General features: G+C 38.3%; 1 pseudogene; it reads right to left on the bottom strand.

Moving 5' to 3' along the window:
• Positions 1 to 1748: 1748 nt before the first annotated feature.
• Positions 1749 to 21022, bottom strand: LOC149826724 (laccase-17-like; annotated as a pseudogene).
• Between the last annotated feature and the right edge of the window lie 759 nt (positions 21023 to 21781).

Genomic DNA, 21781 nt, shown 5'->3' with positions numbered 1-21781 from the left:
GAAAATCATGTGTGCTAAAAGACATATTTTTGTATAGTGGTTCTGACCGAGATCTGATCAATCAGTTACCATCTTCATCATGTACAGTGTCAATGGATCAAATTTGATAAGAACTCCAATCTTAATCTGATATAGTCAGATTACATGATCGGCCTCTTTCAGACTGAGATTCAAATTTGGATTGGTACCTTTTATATTGGATCTGCATTTAGATTGTTGGAACCAGTACTAACATTTATATTTCAGATATGTACTAACCTATGTCACACGGGCACCACTAAAGGGACACAGGACATACCATTTATTGCATAAACTTTTATTAACAATAGTATATGAAGGGACATATGACATGAGGGTTAAGTTGGAGTGTCCCTGTGAGATAGGTATTCTACAACATCAAATCTAGTTCGATTCAGATTCAGACCGACTATTCAAGCTCAAATACAGGCCTCTCAATGTCAAGCAGTATCCAACTCATTTGGACCCCTGTTGCTGCTGGTTGCGAAATTCCTAAAAAATTGCGATACTACTTGTAAAAATCGTGATACTATAGTATGAAAATAGTAACACTAAATAGGATGTTTTATTTTTTAAAACCTTTTATGCACAATTCAGAGTTATTTTTGCATAACATAGGATTTCTTGTGATCCCCAAACTTCCTTTCTCTTCGGCAAAATTTTGGTGATTATTTTCGGCAAATCACACATCGATGACACTTCATCCGCAACACTTCATCTTGTCACTGATTTTTGAACCAAAAAATGAAGGAATTCGAAAAATATAAAGAAGAATAGAGATTTTAGACAAAAATATATTTTCAATGATATTTTATTTATTGAAAAATGATGAACGGGTGCTGAGATACAAATTCAAGAACATTCGTAAAATAAAAAATAAACAAGCGCAGCTGTGCTTATCTCGTTAATTCTACGCTATTTTTTGGCCACCTTCACAGAGAATCTATGAAAACATAATCAAGACGTTAACCTTCTAACACCATCAAGATCACATCAATCTCATATAAGGTTGAAGAGAAACACTTTTTGGAACACGGTTCGGCTATAACAATTTGGAGAACAATTTTTTGTTCCAGGTTTAGATCTCAGGAATAAGAACCTTAGAGGGTTTTGGAAGGTTTTGGTTCTTACTCAAAACAGGAAATTTTGAGATCTATATCTCAGCTTTCTAATATCTATGACAATATAGGTTTTCGATGTAGAATGACTGAGATATAGATTTGATAACAGAAGTTGTTTTGCATATTTATAAAATAAATTACGTATTTGGGATGTGAAATTCATAAGGTTCGCACATACAAAGGGTAAAAAGGTCCTCAAAAGTCAAGAACCTGCAAAATTAAACATGCTGATTTCAAAATTTGTGATTTCAAAATTTGTGAAGCATGTTTGGAAGCATGTCAAATTAATCGTATAGTAGTCATTTTCAGTTTTTTTTATTGGCAAGATGGAGCAGACCCAACCAGATCACAATCAGATTAGAGCATTAAACATAAATTACAACTGATATGGAACTGAGAACCACTTAGGTGGCTTGTCTTTCCAAATCCTATCCTGATCCAAGAAACACATTTTAGCTAGGTTGCAAGCACTGCAAATGTTTTCTTTACCCAACTGGCTACATCTCTTGCGAATTTGTGAAATACATAATGAGAATGAAAATTCCAAAATTCACATTTTGGCGAAGTCCTTCAGAGTAAAAACCAAGGGTATTCGGCCATCAATCGAGGCTAGCACTCAGGAAGATCAGACGGCGGAGGCAGCTTCTGGCTGAGCAGCTTTCCATCCAAGACCACCCAAGCCATCTTCAGACCCCAATAGATCCCATGAAACCCAATGCAGATCAGATCGACTTGAAGAAGAAAAATGATTAGAGCTCACATTGACAGCTTGGAGGATCCTCTAGCAGGAAAGAAACTAACCACTTTTTAAAGACAAGGCCAGTGATATTGAAGTGATCTATAACCAGCTTCGTTGGGAACTAACCTGGAGGGAGCATCTAAAATCAAAGCAGGTTATATGTTCCCCCCCCCAAACAGGGCAGTTAGCTACATCTCATGTTCGGGGGTCCCAAAGAGCACCACGTACGTAAGCATGTGCGTCTCGTATCCCCATGTTTGTCAGCATTAATTAGCATTGGAGTTTGATGCGATTGCAAAGACTTAAGTACCCTCTCCTCCATTGGTGCCAAAAAAAATGACAATTCTTGAAAAGGAGTGGTTGTAAAGACTTAAGTGCCCCGAAGATGATTATTTAAGACTCAGTCTCTGCACTGCAGAATTATCTGAGAAAGGAATCTCCCCTGGAAGAGGCCATGAACATCAACCCTCTCACTCTCTCTCTCTCCCTTCTCTTTCTGCTTCTATGCACATCCAACAAAAAATCTTACATTGCTCCATCAAGCACCGGCTGACCTGCACATTGACTGTTGTGGAACCTGATTCAGAGTTTTTACCCTTACAGGAGGAGGGTTTGGGGGCTCCTCCCAACGTGGGTAGCATCATTCAACTAAATGAGTTGTAGATCCTGATTCAGAGTTTTTACCCTTACAGGAGGAGGGTTTGGGGGCTCCTCCCAGCGTGAGTAGCATCATTCAACTTGATTCGTTGTGGAGCCTGATTCAGAGTTTTTGCCCTTACAGGAGAGGGGTCTGGGGGCTCCTCCCAACGTGGGTAGCATCATTCAACTTGAAGAGTTGTGGAGTCTGATTCAGAGTTTTTACCCTTACAGAAAGGGGAGTCTGAGGGCTCCTCCCAGCGTGGGTAGCATCATTCAACTTGATGAGTTGTGGAGTCTGATTCAGAGTTTTTGCCCTTATAGGAGGAGGGTTTGGGGGCTCCTCCCAGCGTGGATAGCATCGTTCAACTTGATTCATTGTGAAGCTTGATTTAGAGTTTTTGCCCTTATAGGAGGAGGGTTTGGGGGCTCCTCCCAGCGTGGGTAGCATCGTTCAACTTGATTCATTGTGGAGCCTGATTTAGAGTTTTTGCCCTTATAGGAGGGGGGTCTGGGGGCTCCCCCCGGCACGGGTTCGGGGGCTCCCCCCGGCACGGGTCCGGAGGCTCCCCCCGGCACGGGTCCCGGGTGTTGTGGTCAAAACCTGCACAGGGTATCGTGGTGAGAAAGACATATTTTTGTGCCCCGAAGATGATTATTTAAGACCCAGTCTCTGCACTGCAGGATTATCTGAGAAAGAAATCTCCTCTGGAGGAGGCCATGAACATCAACCCTCTCACTCTCTCTCTTCCTTCTCTTTCTGCTTCTATGCACATCCAATAGAAGATCTTACATTGCTCCATCAAGCACCAGCTGACCTGCACATTGACTGTTGTGGAGCCTGATTGGAATAAATCAATGGAAAATCCAACAAGGAGCATGCCAGAATCAAGATGTGGATGTCAAGCAAGAATGGTGTTGTGCAACTCAAATAACACAAAATAATAGGGGTCTGGTTTATAGTTAAAATGAGGAATGAAATGACAATAGAAATCGCTGAAAATTTAGAGAAATAAACTAGACTCAATAACAAAGACATCATTTATTACGGATTTGGAATATGACCTCCGATTAGGGAGATATGGCCCTGACAAGTTTGTCCTAATTCGGGTAGTGATTTACAACGATTTGCTTACTGAATAACACTACAAATTGCTATAGTGATTTGCGGAAGACACTACAAATCGCTATAGCGATTTGCGGAAGAATCTACAAATCGCTATAGCGATTTGCGGAAGACACTACAAATCGCTATAGCGATTTACGGAAGACACTACAAATCGCTATAGCGATTTGCGATTTGTAGTGTCTTCCGCAAATCACTATAGTGTTTCATTGGAGACCCGAAAATACTATAAATTGTTGTAGGAAAGCCCAATAATACTACAAATCGTTGTTGGAAGGCCCAAAAAAAATTTGGTCTCGAGGGCGCTGCCCCCCGAGCCCCCCCCGCCAGGGGCGGCCCCCCTGGACCCCTGCCTGCTGACCGCGCTGGGGGGGAGCCCCCGGACCCCCCTTCTGTAAGGGCAAAAACTCTAAATCAGGCACAAAAGTAGAGAGAGAAGGGAGAGAGAGTGAGAGGGTTTTACAGTGTTTTACGGAGAAAGAAGAAGAAGACTTTGAAGAGTCATCATCATCCTCGACTTTCTGGATGGAGGACATGTTTGTCCTTTTTTTGAACTGTTTATTTTTTCTTTTTTGAATGAAGGGCATTTTTGTCATTTTCTCAAACCATCACTTTATGAGAAGAATAGCCAGAAAGGGTACTTAAGTCTTTGCAACAACACCAGAGTCCGATGCAAAGTTATGTCAACATACACGGGAATACGTGCCCCATGTGCTTGTATACGTGGTGCTCATTCAAAGCCCCGAACACAGACGTGGGATTCAATGAATCATCGAGGGTGAACATACACCACCCTCTCGTCTAAAATGGCTGAATCTTCCGACGGACTGGATTGGGGATTGCAAATCCGCAGCCTAAGGATCTGTAACTTTGGTATTGTATTTTTTCTGTACTTGTTGATCGCGGTTTTTGTGAGATAGGGTGCGTGATACCTCATCACTCCCCGAACCCCCAACGTGAAACTCTGTTTTTTCTCTGTTGTACTGTTATATTAATATCAATATACTTCTCTTTTTCTCAAAAAAAAAAATTAAAGCTCACTAGTTAAACTGTTTCATGTTTTCTGCTAATCTAATTAATGATCTCCGTTAAGTATGCAATTTTTAACTGTGCAATAAGATGATCAGCAGACCACTATTATGCATGCAGTTGATCAATTAAATGCTGCTAACGTCAATATAACTTACCTAAATTAAGTTCCCTGTTTTCTTTTTTATTTTTTTATTTTGTTTTTTGTTTTTTGTTTTTAGTGAACACGGTTTATTTAGTGAAAAGCATGTTTTGAATTATGCAATTATGCCGTGTAAGCTAGAGGTGGCAATCGGGTCGGGTCAGCATACCTCAACACGAACCCGACCTGTTTATTAAACGGGTTACCCGACACGACACGGTTAACTCGTTTAATAAACGGATCGGGTCGGGTAAACGGGTTGGCGGGTTAACGTGCGGGTTGGCGGGTCGGTTTCGGGTAAACGGGTTGTCTGGTCGCGTTCGGGTAAACCGGTTGGTGGGCGGGTTGGGGTCGGGTAAACGGGTTGGCGGGTCGGGTTCGGGTAAACGGGTTGACCCACCCGCCTAACCCGTTTATTAAACGGGTCAGCCGGGTTGGCATACCCCTAACATGAACCCGACCCGTTTAATAAACGAGTTAGGCGGGTTGACCCATTTACGACATGAACCCGTTTAAGCCAAACCCGAACCTGGCTAAGAAGCGGGTTGGCGGGTCGTGTCAGATTTTGCCACCCCTAGTGTAAGCAGGTTTTCCAAGTGTTCAAAAAGTCAATTGCTCACAATGCAGTAAAATTTCACAATCCAAGAGAACATGTTTTAGTGTTGATCAATCTCTAACAAACAAGCGATGTTGAATGCATTCATAGAGATATATTGTTTGAACAAAGCATTCACCTATGATTTATAACTAGATAGTATGGTACAATAGACAATATATATATATATATATATAATATTTTTCCTAATTGCCAAAAGCCTACGGCCTCTATTCGTTAATTTGGGTGCGCCATCTATCATGAAGTTGTTTTGCTAGGTATCTGCATATTTTTGTTATTTATCTAAAAAAATGATGATACTTTTTATGTGTGTGTTATGCGCCAAGTAACAAAGATACTATTGACACGCGGCTCGAGTTTAAAATTTTTTATGGAAAATAAGGTATGGATGCAAACAAGTTTCTAATTTTTAATCAATAAAAAATGTTTTTTAACATTTTAATATAAAAAAATGAATTTCATTAAAATATTATTAAAAAATAAAAATATTAAAATAATGTATGTAAGTATAGAGTCGTGTAGCATGCCCAAATCGTGTCACCCATGACACAACATCTAAATGGTGTGTCACTATGACATGGGTTGTCGGCAGTTGAGCGCATTTGTATATTTTCTCCATGCCTCTATTTTTTTTCACCTGGATTGTCGGCCAAAAATCGAATTCCAACCCATCCACCACTTGGCACTGCTATTGTATTCCATTCCATGGGATCGACTAAATGAAATTGAGAGGATCCTTCTTTGGATCGTAGTTCTCAAACCCTTGTCCCATCACAAAGAAGTTGAAGCCATAAAGATGAAGAGGATGGCTCTCTGCTCCAAGAAAGCTTGTATCTAGCAACACCAACTCAATGCTTGTGTTGTAGCTCAGCATTGCCACCTTGGTACCATTGATCACCTGCATATTGTTAGGAGGATGTTGGGTTTCCCTCCTTATGGGAACCATCTCTAATGAAAATGGATCGTTTGAGAGCAGATCATTTATGACAACATCCATTGGTTCGATGCACATTCAGTGTCGCTGCAGAATTCTAAGCACGACGCTTGATCTTCTTGAGGACATTTTGGAGTATTCGCTGGATAGCGATTTGTAGAAGTCCTCTCAGCTGAATGACTATTCAGTTGTTCAGAGTTTGAGGATCAACGATTTGTCGATGACAATTTGTGGTTAGTGCTTTGAGCTGCGTAAGTCGAATTCGGTATCACTGGGATAGCGATTTGTGGCTTCAACTGGATAGCAGTTTATGGTATCGCTGCATAGCGATTTGGCACTTCAACCGGATGACGATTTGTGATATCGCTTAATAGCGATTTGTGGCATCACTGGATAGTGATTTGTTGGTATCGCTGGATAGCGATTTACAGTGCTTGCTGAATAGTGATTTGTGATAAGGCACTTTAGGCGCATCGTAAGTTATGAAAGATGTTTAGTCTTCCGTATTTAATGAGGGTCTTGTCTCCTATTTAAGGGTAGTTGGACGAGAGAGAAAAAGTGTATGAACACATAGAAAAACATTAGAGAGAGTGTGTGAGAAACACTTTTAGGGCACCGAAAGGGTGCAGAGAGAACAAAGCCAGAAGTGTCGCTACACTTCTTTCAGGGCAGCTTCATCAAGCTGGTTCTTCAGATCATTTGTTCTTTGTTCCTCTGTGAGGTATATCCTCTTGTTCATTTTGTTACACCTTGTGTATTTATAAGGCTTATGCCTTTTGGCCACTTTGTAATCTTTGTTTGAAGATAGTGGAAAGTGCTAACCTATTGGTCGTCGTGGACGTACCTCAGTTGAGAGGGAACCACGTAAATCGTTGTGTGTTATTTTTGTTTCTGCTCTTGGTTTAATTTTATTTCTTCCACTGTTATTGTTGCATTGTTTTCATTGATTCACACTTGTGGGGAGATTCGGTACGTCCATTTTTTCCCCAACATCTGGTATCAGAGCTTTGGTCCGTATATTTGTGTGTGAAGTCATAGAGAACAATGTTGGGCGTATAAGCAGTTTGAATGGCACAAACTGGATGACATGGAAAACTAAAATGGAAGACCTCTTGGCTTGTAAAGATTTGGATGGACCCATTGAGGGTGTCAGCGGCAAACCAGAAGAAATGAAAGATGACGAATGGATAAAGCTAGACCGAAAGAAGGTCGATTTTATTCAGCAATGGATAGATGATAGTGTCTTTCATCATGCATCCACAGAAACATCGATGTATGGTCTTTGGACCAAACTAGAAAGCCTTTACGACAAAAAGATGATAGTGAATAAGGCCTTTCTATTTCGAAAGCTTATAAACCTCGGGTATAAAGAGGGCAGCTCTATTGCAGAGCATTTGAATGAGATCAAAAGCATTGTGAATCAGTTGGCTACTATGAAAATCGCTTTTGATGATGAGTTGCAAGTTTTGTTGCTCCTTAGTTTCCTTCCTGAGAGTTGGGAAACCTTGGTGGTCACAATCAGTAACTCTGCACCTGATGGAATGGTAATGATGAGCCAAATTACTAGCAGTCTGTTGAATGAAGAGATCAGAAGAAAGTCATCAGGTTCTTCTACCTCCGAAACTCTTGTGATTGAAAACGGTGGGAGAAGCAAGAGTAAGAGCAAGGCTCCACACTATCGTGGCAAATTCAGAGGCCACTCACACTCGAGCTCAAAGAAAGACGTCGAGTGTTATTATTGCTACAAGAAAGGGCATATGAAGAGGGAGTGCAGGAAGCTCAAACTCAAGGAGCAGAGTAGAGAGAAAAGCTCAGAAGAAAAGCAGGGTGCCACAACCGCAGTCACAGATGAAGAGTTCATGGTTGTTTGTGATGGCACCAACATAAATTTGATTGGTCAAGAGACTGATTGAGTGATTGACTCTGGAGATTCATTTTATGTTACCTCACAGACTGATTTCTTCACTTCCTACTCGCAAGGTGATTTCGATAATGTTTGAATGGGAAATGAAGATGTGTCAAAGATTATTGGCATAAGCGACATTTGCTTGGAAACAAATGTTGGTTGCAAATTGTTGCTGAAAGATGTGAGGCATGTACCGACATCCGACTGAATCTGATCTCTGTCAGAAAGTTGGATGATGAGGGCTACAACAACACCTTCAGTGATGGAAGATGGAAGTTAACCAAGGGTTCCTTGGTGGTAGTCGGAGGAACAAAGACATGTTTCCTTTACACTTTGCAAGTGAAGATCTGCAAGAGTATTGTAAATGTTGTGGAGAATGGCTCATCGACAGAGTTATGGCATAGAAGGCTCGGGCATATGAGCGAGAAAGGACTGCAAGTCCTAGTCAAGAAAGAGCTCCTAGCGGGTGCAACAGGTACATCTTTGGAACCATGTGTTCATTGCTTTCATTGTAAACAAAATAGAGTTTCTTTTTATAGAAGCATTGTATCTAAAAATCTCATGTTCTAGATCTTGTACATTCTGATGTGTGTAGACCTTTGAAGGTCAAGATACTTGGTGGTGCACTGTGCTTTGTAACTTTCATTGATGATCACTCCAGAAAAGTCTAGGCTTATACATTGAGAACTAAAGATCAAGTTCTAGATGTATTCAAGCACTTTCAGGTCATGGCTGAAAGAGAAACTAGCAAGCAGTTGAAGTGTCTTTGCTCAGATAATGGTGGCGAATATATTGGGCCATTTGATCAATATTGCACCAATCATGGCATCAAGCATGAAAGGACTGTGAGGATGACACCTTAACAAAATGGGATTGCTGAGTGAATGAATCACACCATTCTTGATAGAGTCAGATGTTTGTTGTCACACTCTAAATTGCTAAGATCTTTCTGGGGTGAGGCAATGAGGACAATAATTGATCTTATCAACTTGTTTTTTTCTATTCCCTTGAAGGGAGATGTTCCAGAGAAAGATTGGACAGAGAAAGAACCTTCCTATGGACACTTAAGAGTGTTTGGCTGCAAAGCATTTGTTCACATTCCGAAGGAAAAGAGGTCTAAGCTTGATCCAAAAGTCAAGCAATGAGTATTCCTTGGCTATGGACATGAAGAATTTGGCTACAGACTATATGACCCTGTTGATAAGAAGGTAGTCAGAAGTCAAGATATTGTCTTCATGAAATATCAAACCATTAAAGACATTGGTGAGTCTGAGCCATCAGAGTCTATTACATGTGATCTTGTTGATTTAGATCCCCTAAATACACCGACTATTCGTGATTTCATGGAAGAGATGCCACCTCCCCATAATGATACAGAGGAAGGAAGTGCTGAGTCTGAAATTGAGGAAGAGCCAACACCCCAAGAGTCACTTCCTCAGACTCCGATAAGGAGATCCATTAGAGAGAAACAACCATTCAGGAAATACTCATCAAATGAGTATGTGATGATTACAGATCAAGGTGAGCCAGAAACTTTTAAAGAAGTTTTGGAAGAAGAAAACAAGTATGAGTGGCTTAAGGTAATGAAAGAAGAAATTGATTCATTGCATGAGAATCACACCTTTGATCTGGTAAAGACACCTAAAGGGAAGAAGGTGTTGAAAAATAAATGGGCCTTCAAGCAGAAGACTGATGCAAACAACTCTCAACCTAGATACAAGATACGTCTTATTGTGAAAGGTTTTGCTCAAAAAAAGGGAGTTGATTTTGATGAGATCTTTTCACCAGTTGTGAAGATGTCCTCCATCTGAACTGTGTTCGGTATAGCTGCAAGCATGAATTTGAAAGTTGAACAGCTTGATGTGAAAACTGCATTTTTGCATGGTGACTTAGATAAATAAATTTTTATGAAGCAACCTGAGGGCTTCATTGACAAGGGTAAAGAGCACCTAATTTGCAAGCTGAAGAAGAGCTTGTATGGACTGAAGCAAGCACAAAGGCAGTGGTATAAGAAATTTGATTCCTTTATGACTGAGCATGGATATTCAAGAACCTCCACAGACCATTGTGTGTTTGTGAAGAAATTTTCAGATGGTAATTTTACCATTCTCTTGCTTTATGTGGATGATATCTTGATTATGAGCCAAGACATCAGCAAGATTAACAAGTTGAAGTTTGAGCTAAGTGAGACCTTTGCCATGAAGGATTTAGGTCCAGCAAAGCAGATTCTTGGGATGAGAATCGTTCGTGATAGATCACATGGGCTGATCTGGTTATCTCAAGAGAAGTATATCAGAAAGGTTCTTGATAGGTTCAACATAGACAAAGCAAAGCCTGTTAATTGTCCACTTGCAGGTCATTTCAAACTTAACTCAAGACAATGTTCTGCAAATGATGAAGAAGGAATCGAGATGCATAAAATCTCCTATGCTTCGGCAGTAGGTTCATTGATGTATGCTATGGTCTGTACTCGACCAGACATAGCTCATGCTGTTAGAGTTGTTAGTCAGTTTCTGTCAAATCCAGAGAAAGAACATTGGGCAGCAGTGAAATGAATTCTGAGGTATCTTCATGGCACTTCAAAGATGAGTCTGTGCTTTGGAAAGTGTGAACCTATTCTTGAAGGATTCACAGATTCTGTTATGGCTGGTGATGTAGACAGTAGGAAGTCTACTTCTGGGTATTTGATTACTTTTGCAGGGGGAGCAATTGCATGGCAATCAAAATTACAGAAATGTGTAGCTCTCTTCACTACAAAAGCAAAGTTCATCCCCATTACAAAAGTCAGTAAGGAATTGCTGTGGGTGAAGAAATTCTTGCAAGAGTTGGGCTTGAAGCAAGAAAAGTATGGTCTTCACTGCGATAGCCAGAGTTATATTCATTTGATTAAGAATTCCTCGTTTCATTCAAGATCGAAACATCTCGATGTTCGATACCACTGGATTCGAGATGTCCTGAATGAAAAATTGTTGCAACTGAAGAAAGTGCATACTAATGACAATATATTAGATATGATGACCAAGTCATTACCCAAGAACAAGCTTGAGAAGTGTCGATTCCTAGCAGGAATCGAAGAAGACTCCTCATAAGTCGAGAAGGGGGAGAATTGTTGGGTTTCCCTCCTTATGGGAACCATTTGTGTTGGAAATGGATCGTCTGAGAGTAGATCATTTATGACACCATTCATTGGTTCAATGCACATTCAATATCGCTGCAGAATTCTAAGCACAATGCTTGATCTTCTCGAGGACATTTTGGAGTATTCGCTGGATAGCGATTTGTAAAAGTCCTTTCAGCTGAATGACGATTCAGTTGTTCAGAGTTTGAGGATCAGCAATTTGTCGATGACAATTTGTAGTTAGTTCTTTGAGCTGCGTAAGTCGAATTTGGTATCGCTGGGATAGCAATTTGTGGCTTTAACTGGATAGCAATTTGTGGTATCGCTGCATAGCGATTTGGTGCTTCGACCAGATGACGATTTGTGATATCGCTTAATAGTGATTTATGGCATCACTGGATAGTGATTTTTTGGTATCGCTGGATAGCGATTTGCAGTGCTTATTGAATAATGATTTATGATAAGGTGCTTTAGGCGCATCATAAGTTATGAAAGACGTTTAGTCTTCCACATTTAATGCGGGTCTCGTCTCCTATTTAAGGGTGGTTGGACGAGAGAGAAAGTGTGTGTGAACACGAAGCAAAATATTAGAGAGAGAGTGTGAGAAACACTTTTAGGGCACCGAAAGGGTGCGGAGAGAACAAAGCAAGAAGTGTCGCTACACTTCTTTCAGGACAACTTCATCAAGTTGGTTCTTCAGATCATTCATTTTTTGTTCCTCTGTGAGGTATATCCTCTTGTTCATTTTGTTACACCTTGTGTGTTTGTAAGGCTTATGCCTTCTGGACACTTTGAAATCTTTGTTTGAAGATAGTGGAAGGTGCTCACCTATCGGTCGTCGTGGACGTACCTCAGTTGAGAGGGAACCACGTAAATCATTGTGTGTTGTTTTTGTTTTCGTTGTTGGTTTGATTTTATTTCTTTCACTGTTATTGTTGCATTGTTTCCATCGATTCACACTTGTGGGGAGACCCGGTACGTCCGTTTTATCCCCAACAGAGGAGTCCCCGTATGATTGAAAGGAACATGAGGTTGACTGGGAAAATCTATTGTATAAACTCCATTTGATTGACTGAAGAAGAATGCGTGAAGCAGTGCAATGCTCAGAAGAACAAAGGACACATTGTTGACATAGGATGAGAATTTAATCTCATTAGGCCCTTGACATGTTTGGTTCTTAGGACAAGGTAAGACACTAAGTCCTGTTGTGATGAAGAAGCGCTTGTCCACGTTTTGTGAGACGTTCGTTGGAAATTGCACTCTCGCCAGGCTTTGAAACCTTATGCTAAAATTAACAGCAAAATTGGTGTCATTTAGAGCAGGAAAAGGGGATCATGAGTGGGAGTTTAGAAGAGGAGGTGCTATTGTGGTCTTGATTGATTCCATATTGGAGGAGCCCCACTCTGGTTGAGTTATCAAATGTTCCTTGACCCGTTACATAAGGCCTAGCGGCCACCATGAATATGGCATTTGAGATGTGTGGCCTAGAATGAAGCAGCACGTTGGTGGGCCTTTCAAAATTTTGAAACGAATTTGTAAAACAGCACATAGAATAGAGTTGTTGTTTCAATTTGCTCAGATTCATAATGTATTTCATGCTTCAATGTTCCAAAAATATGTATATGATCTATCTCATATCATCAAACACCAGGATATAGTAATTCGAGAAGACATGACCATTAAAGAAAAACTCATAGAGATTATAGATAGAAGATATCAAGTGTTGAGAACGAAGACTATCCCTCTGGTCAAGGTCAGATGGCAACATCATAAAATTGATGAATGTACTTGGGAACCTGAGAACAACATGAGAGAAAGGTATCCTGAATTTTTTAAACAATTTGTAGTGTAAATTTGGGGGACAAAATTTTTCTTTAAGAAGGGTAAAATGTAATACATGAAAATTTCAATGTTTAATTAATTCTAAAAAAAAAATCAAGTCTTCATTTTTTAACCATCTTAGATATGATTTAAAGTCTAAAACCCTAATTTTTGAGTAATTAGTAGTCCCAAACAATGATCCAAATTCATATATGAACTTTAGACTAATCAAAACAGAGAATTGTTCAAAATCCAAAATTCAAAGATATTCTCATAATTAATTAAATTATCTAGGGAAAAATTATAATTTGCCAATCCAGTGGTATTTTCTAGTAAATTCTTCAACTTTGTAGGAGTAAAAAGGTAATTTTTATATCAAGAATATTTTTAAGAAATTAATAAATTTGTTAGGGATAAAATGGTAATTTACCACCCCCAATGGTAGATCCAGTCAATTTCTAAACTACCAAAGGGTAACTTCTTATTTCTATAGTGACATCTGTAAAATATGAGACCTGATCAAGGGCAAACTAGATAAAAAACTAGGTATTAAAATATGATATAATATAATATTAATATTAGCTAACCCATGGTTTTGAAAAAACCGTCTACTCAAAACCATGGGCAGCCATGATTTTCCAAAACCATGGGGATGAGGTGTCATCTCCAAAGAGGAGAGGTGACACCCATCCTCTTTCTCTTGCCAACACTTGGCAGAGAGGGGTGAGTCATCACACCTCACTCTGAAAAATGATACCTAGCTAGAGGTGGGGCCCACAGGAGGGTGACACCTCCTCTCCCCCTTATAAATACCTCCTCTCTACCATGTTGATCTTCCCCACTTTCTCTCTCTAGCTCTCCTTCTCTCCTAAAAATCTTTTTTTCTCTCTCTAAACTCAAGTCTATTTCTCTAGAATTTCAATATGAACCTCCGTCAAAACTTAAAATATTCTTGACAAACATCTTCTAGCCTATTTCCTCTCTTCATAGGCAGTCTCCATTCTCTCAAAGGAGTTTTGATGGGCCAGAATCGGCCACTAGAGTGTTGTCAGCAGAAGTTTTGCTTAAGTTAGCAGAAATTCTAAAATAAGGCTATAGAAGCGCTGCTCAAATCTTCATAAAGCAGGTTAGTACTTGTATTCTTCCTCTAGAGCCTAATTCATGTCTATAAGACAACCTATTCTTCTACTCAACCCCTAGGGCTTTTCTCTGTATTTTAAATTTGTGACAATTTTGCCAAAATTTTATTGAGCCCCACCTCTACAGAGTGAAGGTTCTGTTAAAATTTTTATAAGTATTTTTAAACATTAAGAACTACTATAGCAGTACTTCTGACAAAAAAAATTTAAAGACTTTTGAAAAATAGATTTAGTATAGCAGTAGTTTTGATAAAATTTTCTTAAAATTTTTGAATAATAGAATTAGTATAGCAATAGTTCTAGCAAAATGTTTTTTAAGATTTTTGAATTTTTGAATTATTATAATCAAAATTTTGGCAAATTTTTTTTAGACATTTTTAAAATTTTGAATTATTTTAGTAAGAATTATGTCAAAAATTTTCTAAGTATTTTAAAAAAATTTGAATTTTATAAAAGAGATTTTGTCAAAAAAATTTAAATCCTTTTTAAATATTCAAATATTCTTTTTTGAAAAAACTCTATAAAAATATTTATGATACAAAGTCATGTTAGAATTTCTATAACTCAAATTCAAGTTTGAGATCTTTTTTGAATATATGAGTTATTACAGAGGAAACTTTATAAAAAAATTATAAATTTTTTAAGATTATTTTAAAATAGCTTTTAGATTTTTTAGAGATTAATTAAAAAGGATTTCTCCTTAGTTCTATAGGGAAAATACTGCCTAAAAATTTATTAGAAAAATATAGTCTAATATAATATATTTTTTACTAGAATAAATCGAAGCACTAGTGATCTATTCTGTTCTACCTCAAAACATCATAAATAAAAGTAAGTTTTTTTTATCAAAATCTTATAATTTTTATATTAGATATGTTTCTGATGCATGCATGATTATTTAAAGTTTTATTCATGATCATATGCATATTTTAACACTTGAATGAATAAATGCCTGTTTAGAATGACAAGATTTTAAATTTTAGGAGTTTTGAATTAAAATCATCCAAAACTTTTATAAAGTATTATGGCCAAGCAGTGGCCAAAGTTTAGACGAAGTTCAAATTTTGTTAAAAAGAGTAATTGTTGTGTAGCATGTTATTTCTTAAAAAAATTTGTTATACAGGTTTTCTAAACCCAAAATGGTTCAAATAAAATACCCATTTTGCTTTATGAGTTATGTTTACATACAAACTTATATAGTTCTGCCTTCATAGGGGAGTGCTCATTTTTACCAAGCAATACTAGATGGGCTGGGTACATATGACCCTAGTGTTTACTCTAAATGAGTATTTGGGCAATTTAGTCTAGTTTTGAAAATGTTAAGTCCTATAAAAGTAAAATGAGTGTTCTATTTGCACCATTTTGGGTTTAGAAAATGTTAAGTATGATCCTAGGTGTGATCCATAGCAAACAAATAATATTGAACACATCTATAATGTTAGATAGAGTGGGTGCAACTTGCACCTATGATTTTCAACTAGGTTGTACATAGAGTGCCCATTATCCAATAACAAATATATATATATATATATATATATATATATATTTATGGATGATTTTTTTTAATTATCTGAAATCATCATTTCTTAATTTGGGGTAAGAACCAATATTATCAAAATTTATTTGAATCTGCTGTCTCAGTTCAAGCCAGCTTGAATCAGCTGATTAGGAAAAAAAAACCTTAACGAAATGAAAGGTGAGCCAATTGAGCCATTTCCAAAAATTTGGCTTACTTTTAGCTGAATCAACCCAAATTAGGCTAATTCTACCCTGAATGGATTCACTTATGTTTTTAACAAATTATATTTATAAGAAATAAAATTAAAAAAAAATATTCGAATGACCCAGTTAAAAAAGAATCCAATTCGATTAATCTCAAACTGATATTATCATTTTTTTTATTAACCAATTCAATTAGTGAATCGATTTTAACAAGATTGGTAAAAGCTAAATGTCGGCTTACATGTCTCGCAGCAAGTAGACATTTCATTTGAGCAATTGAGGGGCAGGCAATATCAAACTTATAAATATTGTACATGAATACCACGCCAGGGTCGCCCCCTTGGCTAGCAGGATGCTTGTGAATGTGTTGAGTTGAAGACTCTAAATCAAACCCCGCTGACGCACAAGTATCCGTAGCTTTCAGAGGTGAGCCATGTAAGTCAGGGTGGTCGTAGGCCCCTCTTAGGTTTTTCTCTTACTTTGGCAAGGGTTCCTCATCAAAAAAATCATTGTACACTTTTTTTGAATTATAATCCAAAAAAACCACACCCGACACAAAGACCGGGTCGCTTTGGCTTAGCCTGCCATACATGTATATCTTACCATGTGCAAGGCTGACTTCAATCTCGACCATATATGTTCAGCCCAAAAGTCAAATATTGAGCACTTAATCGCCAACTAACCTAGTGTACTACCTACTCATTTTGACCAAGAATCTATGTAACAACTATGGGTGATATTTACCACCGAGGTGGTATCCCATATGGTAAGCGGGGTCATGTGTCAAGCTGAAGGCCAAGGATCAAATCCCTCTGCCATATGGGGCAGTTGTTTTCTGGTAAGGGTCTGCCTAACTTAGTTTGCCTTTCAAAAAAAAAAACTATGGGTGATATTTTGAAAGTATGAAGATTTTATCATGATAATTTTCAAAGCCGATACTTAACTCCCAAAAACATTTTATATTTTTAAAATATTGACAACATATCCCATTTTCTCAAGATAAGATACCTTTTCTTGGTAATTTTTAATGCTTTCATATTTTAACCACAGTGGTATATTCCTAAATTTATAATTTTCTATAATTTATATTTGTATACTTTTAACTTTTATATATGTCTGTATTCTCTCAAGATTTTCCAAGAAAACCAAAAGTTTCATAATTATCATGAGATTTTTAACATGATGTCTTATTCAAGTAAGTAGACAATCACAATATATAGCAAGTCACTACAAGAAAACTGGTTATTACCAACCAAAAAAATAGCAATGATAAATTATAATCATCAATAATAATGTAATCCTGACAATATTTTATGTTGTAGTAAAAACATCTATTGTGGACGATATTTTATTGTCAATCTTATCTTGTCGGTAGTATGAATAGGAAGACATGTAAGATGGTCAAATATCATTTATAGTTATGACAATAATTAATCATCATCAATAATCACATGATGATAATTATCGTCGATTTTAATTAATAGTTGACGATAATTATCATCGGCTAAAAATCATATACCTGACGATATTTATCGTCGGTTTTAGACTAACATAACTGATGATAATTTATCATCAATATAAGAAACATAGCTGACAATTTTTATCATTGGCTATGTCTATTTTTTAAAATTTTGAAACTAACATAGCCGATGATAAATTATCGTCAGCATAAGAAATATAGCCGATGATAAAAATCATTGGCTATGTCCAATTTTTGTTTTTTTATTTTGAAATTAACATAGCTGATGATAAATTATCGTCAGTATAAGAAATATAATCGATGATTTTTATCATCGACTATGTCTAATTGTTTTTTGTTTTTGTTTTTTGAAACTAACTTAACCGACAATAAATTATCATTGGTATAAGAAATATAGTCGACCACTTTTAACATTGACTATGTGCAATTTTTTTATTTTATTTTGAAACTAATATACTCGATGATAGAACTCATTGGCTATATTTCTTATATCGACGATAATTTTTCATTGGCTATGTCAAATTTTTGCTTTTTTATCTTGAAATTAATATAGGCAACCATAAATTATCGTCAATATAAGAAATATAGCCAACAATTTTTAACGTCGGCTATGTCTAATTTTTGTATACTTTTAATTTTGAAACTAGTATAGCCGATGATAAATTATCATCGGTATAAGAAATTTAGCCAATGATTTTTATCGTTAGCTATATCCAATTTTTGTTTTTTTATTTTATTTTGAAACTAATATTGTAACGCCCCGTGATTTAAAAACCTTTAAAAATGCATAAAAATTAAAAATTTCCTTTTTCTTTTTAAAATAAGCAGTGAAAACGATTTTGAAGCTTTGGTTTAAAACCTCGAGCGAGTTATATTTCACAAAATACAATACAAATAAAGACAAAATTAAATGTAAAGAAACATTATATATACAGTCCTTTACACACGGTCTAGAAAATAAAAACATTTAGGATTAAAATTTAAAACAAATCCTAAATTAATCCTGAGATCTTGGAAATCTGAATTCTTCAATGCCGCTCATGTCCAAACCGGAAAGTAACATGCATGTATATGATAATAAATTATCATGTAAAAGTACATTAGATCTTGCATGTTATTCATATTATGAATTTGATCTCTATGAATTCAGCATACTTGAATATGACATGCATGTGTATGACATGTTTATATTGATTCAAAATTACGAAATACATGTTTATGATGTTTTTTTTATGTAAAACATGTATTTAATTATATGCTTGTTAAAAATGCATTTTGCCATGTGATTTTTATTGTGACAAATTTAAAATAAATGCATGGTTCTCCAAAACTATGAATAAAAAATTTCTTAAATTTTAGAGAGAAGTTCCAGTCATGTAGGAGAAGTATCAGTCATGTAGGAGATGTATAAAAAAACAAATTAAGTTCATTTGAGTTCGGATTGGTTGATACAACCTCTGCCAGTTAGAATAGAATTTCTGTCCTGACAGAAATTATGTAATGGTTGCATGCTTTTGTTGATTTTATTTCTCTCAATTTGTTCCATATTTATGATAAATATTTTTATGTATTTTTATATAATAATAAATAAATAATAAAAAACTTGTGCACAAATTTATTATAGTTTATGAATTAAAAATCATGAAAATAGGTTATAGAGTCTGAAATTTTGGAATCATTGTTTGTCTAAGAATAGGAATAGACTGTAGTGCATGAATTTTAATTCTCAAGTGGATGGAGTTTAGACTTAATTGTTTTTAGAGATTGTGTCAGATATACATAGCCAACAATAGTAAAATTTATAAAAATTATTTAATTTTATAAATTTATTGACTAATGGTTCTTTGGTAATGTAAAACCCACAAAAAAATAAAAATAAAAATTATTTGGACTCAGGCCGAATCCGGATCCGAACCCGGATCCGACCTAGATCTGTCAGGTGTTAGTCGGCTGCATGCTTATAAAAGCACGCAGCACCAAGGGGGGGAGGTTTCTCGAAACCTCCTTCCCCTCTATTCTCCCATTTTCTCTATGTCTCTCTGCACCCTCGCCACTGCCTCTCACTCTCTCGTATCTCTCTCGATACTCGACCCACTCTCCTTGAGTTTGTCGAGCAGCGGCCTTCGGCAATGCTCGCACACTGGCGACCTTCCCTCTGGCAACCCTCCAGGTACGCACCACCTCCTCCTCTCCTTTGTTCATTTTTCTCTCCCTCACCTCTTTGTTACAGAGGGAGGGGGTTGAGCCGCCTCCCTGCTGCCCTAAATCGCAAAGGAGGGGCAGAGCCCCCTCCCTGCTGCCCTAAATCACAAAGGAGGGGCAAAGCCCCCTCCCTGCGACTCCTTTTAGCGAGAGAGGAGTTGAGCCCCTCCCTATGCCGTATTTTGAAAGTGAGAGGTCGAGCCCCCTCATGGTGGCCTCTGTTTGTAGGGGAGGGGTCAAGCTCCTCCCTGCACCCTTGTAGGGAAGGGACAGGCCGAGCTCCTTCCCTGTGTCTCCTTTTGACAGAGGAGGGGTCGAGCCCTCCTTGTGCTCCTTGCGGCCAAGGGAGGGGTCCCCCTCCCTGCACCACCTTTAGCAAGGGAGGGGCCCAACCTCCTCTCTACTCCCTTTTGACATCAGGGAATGGTCGTCCGGCAACGGCTTTAGCCCCTGCCACTTTGCTGATAGGTCAACAGGGGTAAAACCCCAGCTGCATGTGAGAAGGGTCTTGGCAGGGGGTTTTGGGGCCCCTGCCTACCCTTTTGTTTTCACCAGGGAGGGTAGAGACCCCTCCCTGTCTCTTCTTTTTCACAGGGAGGGTCAAGCCCTCCCTGTCTCTTCTTTTTATTGCGTAGGGGAGGGTTCGATCCTCCCTGCCTCTGTTTGTTTTGGGGAGACACTTAAACCCTCCCTGCCTTCGAGCTACACATGGGGAGGGGTCGGGCCCCTCCCTGCTTGTTTATTGCGTAGGGAAGGGGTCGGCTCCCTCCCTGCTTCCCTGTTTCACTGGGAAGGGGTCGAGACCCCTTTGCTTCCTTGGTTGGGGTAGGGGAGGGACTGAGTCCCCTCTCTACACCCTCTTCTTTAGGGCAGGGGCATCACCTCTGCCATCTTCAGTTTTCGATAGGCAGGAGCGAAGCTCCCTGCCTCTGTACTTTTCAACTGGCAAGGGCGAAGCCCCTGCCTCTCTCCTTGCCTTCGTCAGGCAAGGGTGAAACCCCTGCCTCTATCTGAACAATCGGTAGGCCGAGGTGCAACACGCTGCCACCCTATTCTTGTTGATAGTGGGTCGATAGAGGCTCGCAGCCCTTTCCCCTGTTTCTTGCACGTAAAGAAGGTTCGTCGGGGGCACTCTGCCTCTGCTTCTTTCACACCAGGACAGCGGCAACGCCCTTGTCCTCTCAACCTTTCTGATTGAGATAACATGTTGGCGTCTTGCTTTTGCAGCTCGTACGATAAATCTCGCTCGCGCCCTGCAATCCGAGTCATCCATCACTTACACCCGCAGACGCCAGCAATCTCGCAACTCCCCAAGGTAGGGAAAGATTGCATGGAGGACTTGGACATATGAATTGAGTTCAATTAACTAAAAACGACAATTAAATAAATATATATGTATATATATATTTATACGAGTATGCATTTAACTCAAGGACGCAGTTTCACGATCCTTGTCCTTTACTTTCTGTCATATCTTTACTTTGACATCGTACTTTGCACCTAGGCTCATGCTTTTGCAAATGTTTCGTTATTGCCTTGCCATTGCAGATGATGCTCATGTTTTCGTTCATTGCATGTTCTATAAAAAGGCATCCTCATGGAGGATGCAAGAGGCATTTACCACTCTCCCTTTTGCGACAAGAGTTGAGTCAGGAGCTTAATGATACATCCTCGTCTAAGGAGAGGGATCCCTAGCAGGGATCCTGGCTTTTCGAGTGAGCAATCCTGCAAAGTAGACTTGAGAATTTAGAGAGTTGTGCAAAAGCATCAAAGACTGCCCAAATCGAAGTATTTGGAAGGATGTGATTGGCTGGTTCTATTCATCTATTCGACATATCTTGGGCAACCTCGAATTGGGGCTTGAGCGAACTTATTAGCGGGGGTTCTATTGAGAAATTCATATCCCGTTCATCGAGGCCGGTATTGAGTCATGCGAGGCATGTAGATACCACGATAGCGGATGAGATTCTAGAAAATCGCATGCCAAATGTTGGCACAAGTTATTAGCTGTTTCAAAAGATAAATAATGTCA

The sequence above is a fragment of the Nuphar pumila genome, chromosome 10, assembly GCF_984573655.1.
Source record: "Nuphar pumila chromosome 10, dmNupPumi1.hap1.1, whole genome shotgun sequence".
NCBI lineage: Eukaryota > Viridiplantae > Streptophyta > Magnoliopsida > Nymphaeales > Nymphaeaceae > Nuphar > Nuphar pumila.
Note: the sequence above shows the minus strand (reverse complement) of the source record. Positions and strands in the feature narration are given on the sequence as shown.